Source organism: Petromyzon marinus, chromosome 20 (genome assembly GCF_048934315.1).
Source record: "Petromyzon marinus isolate PM22_M1 ecotype Great Lakes invasive population chromosome 20, UKy_Petmar_22M1.pri1.0, whole genome shotgun sequence".
Lineage (NCBI taxonomy): Eukaryota > Metazoa > Chordata > Hyperoartia > Petromyzontiformes > Petromyzontidae > Petromyzon > Petromyzon marinus.
Window position 1 is genome coordinate 14,741,063 of NC_133686.1, and position 2,500 is coordinate 14,743,562.

The window sequence follows — 2,500 nt, forward strand, 5'->3', positions numbered from 1 at the left end:
ACGTTCAGCTGGAAGAGCTTGTCCTGAAGCAGGGCAGGGATGATGGTGTTGAAGGCAGAGCTGAAGTCCACAAACAGGATCCTGGCGTAGGATGCTGGGGCGTCCACATGCTGTAGGGTGAAGTGGAGGGCCATGTTAACTGCGTCGTCCACAGACCTGTTGGCTCTGTAGGCAAACTGAAGGGGGTCCAGGAGAGGGTCTGTGATGGCTTTGAGGTGTGCCAGGAGCAGGCGCTCAAAAGACTTCATTACCACAGATGTAAGGGCGACCGGTCTGTAATCATTTAGTCCTGTTGGCCTTAGCTTTTTGGGCACAGCGATGATGGTGGAGGACTTGAGACAGGCTGGTACATGGCATGTCTCCAGGGAGGTGTTAAAGATGTTGGTGAACACCGGAGACAGCTGGCCAGCGCAGTGCCTGAGGGTGGCTGGAGAGACAGAGTCCGGCCCGGCTGCTTTGCGTGCATTCTGCCTCTTGAAAAGCCCATTAACTTCTCCCTCCTGAAAGGAGAGAGTCGTTTCTGTAGTATGGGTGGGGGATGGGGCCTCTTGGGTGGGAAGGGGTGGTTCAGGACAGTCCAATTGTCTTTCAAATCTACGGTAGAACTCGTTCAGGTCGTTGGCTAGGCGGGAGTCGTTAGTGGTGTGGGGCGCTCTGGGTTTGTAGTTGGTGATGTGCCTGAGCCCTTTGGCAGACAGAAGCAGCGTCGTTAGTAGAGAACTGGTGTTTTAGTGTCTCTGAGTACAGTCGTTTAGCCTCTCTCACCGCTTTGCTAAACCTGTTCTTCGACTCCTTGAATCTGTCTCTATCCCCACTCCTAAACGCTTCCTCCTTCTCCAACCTCAACCTTTTGAGCTTTGCTGAGAACCAGGGCTTGTTGTTGTTAAAGTTCACCCTGGTACGTGTTGGGATACAGCAGTCCTCACAGAAGCTGATGTACACAGCCTCTGTGAGTTCATCCAGACTATTGGTAGCAGTCGTGAACATATCCCAGTCAGTACAGTCTAAGTACGCCCGCAAATCTTCCACAGCCTCACTGGTCCACTGTTTAGATGTCCTCACAGCAGGTTTACAGAGTTTTAGTTGCTGCCTGTATGCACGAATCAGGTGGACCAAGGGAGTTCTGTGCGAGCCGAACAGCCCCGTGACCCACAAGAGAAACATCCCCGCCAAATTCGAGCGTTTGACGGGGTCTATCCGTGAAAAAATATTCACGTTTTTGAGTGCACATGCATTTCTGCTGCAAATGCCTCTGGAAGTTTCATGCCGTTCGTATGCCAATTGTGGCAACACGAAAATGACCCGTTTTCCCATTCCGAGGGATTTCTGTGCGACCCTAACAGCCCCGTGAGCCACAAGAGACACATCCCCGCCAATTTCTAGCGTTTCACGGGGTCTATCCGTGAAAAATATAGACGTTTTTGAGTGCACATGCATTTCTGCTGCAGATGCCTCTGGAAGTTTCATGCCGTTCGTACGCAATGTGGCAACACGAAAATGACCCCTTTTCCCATTCCGAGGGATTTCTGTGCGACCCTAACTAACAGCGCCCGTGAGCCACAAGAGAGACATCCCCGCCAATTTATAGCGTTTCACGGGGTCTATCCGTGAAAAATATAGACGTTTTTGAGTGCACATGCATTCCTGCTGCAAATGCCTCTGGAAGTTTCATGCCGTTCCTATGCAATGTGGCCACACAAAAATGACCCGTTTTCCCATTCCGAGGCATTTCTGTGCGACCCTAACAGCCCCGTGAGCCACAAGAGAGACATCCCCGCCAACTTCTAGCGTTTGACGGGGTCTATGCGTGAAAAATATTAAAATTTTTGAGTGCACGTGCCTTTCTGCTGCAAATGCCTCTGGAAGTTTCATGGCGTTCCTATGCAATGTGGCAACACGAAAATGACCCCTTTTCCCATTCCGAGGGAGTTCTGTGCCACCCTAACAGCCCCGTGAGCCACAAGAGACACATCCCCGCCAATTTCTAGCGTTTCACGGGGTCTATCCGTGAAACATATAGAAGTTTTTGAGTGCACATGCATTCCTGCTGCAAATGCCTCTGGAAGTTTCATGCGGTTCGTACGCAATGTGGCAACACGAAAATGACCCGTTTTCCCATTCCCAGGGATTTCTGTGCGACCCGAACAGCCCCGTGAGCCACAAGAGACACATCCCCGCCAATTTCTAGCGTTTCACGGGGTCTATCCGTGAAAAATATCAATTTTTTTTTGACTGCACATGCATTTCTGCTGCAAATGCCTCTGGAAGTTGCATGCGGTTCGCATGCAATGTGGCGACACGAAAATGACCCGTTTTCCCATTCCGAGGGATTTCTGTGCCACCCTAACAGCCCCGTGAGCCACAAGAGAGACATCCCCGCCAATTTCTAGCGTATCACGGGGTCTATCCGTGAGAAATATTCACTTTTTTGAGTGCACATGCATTCCTGCTGCAAATGCCTCTGGAAGTTTCATGCGGTTCGTATGCAATGTGGCGACAC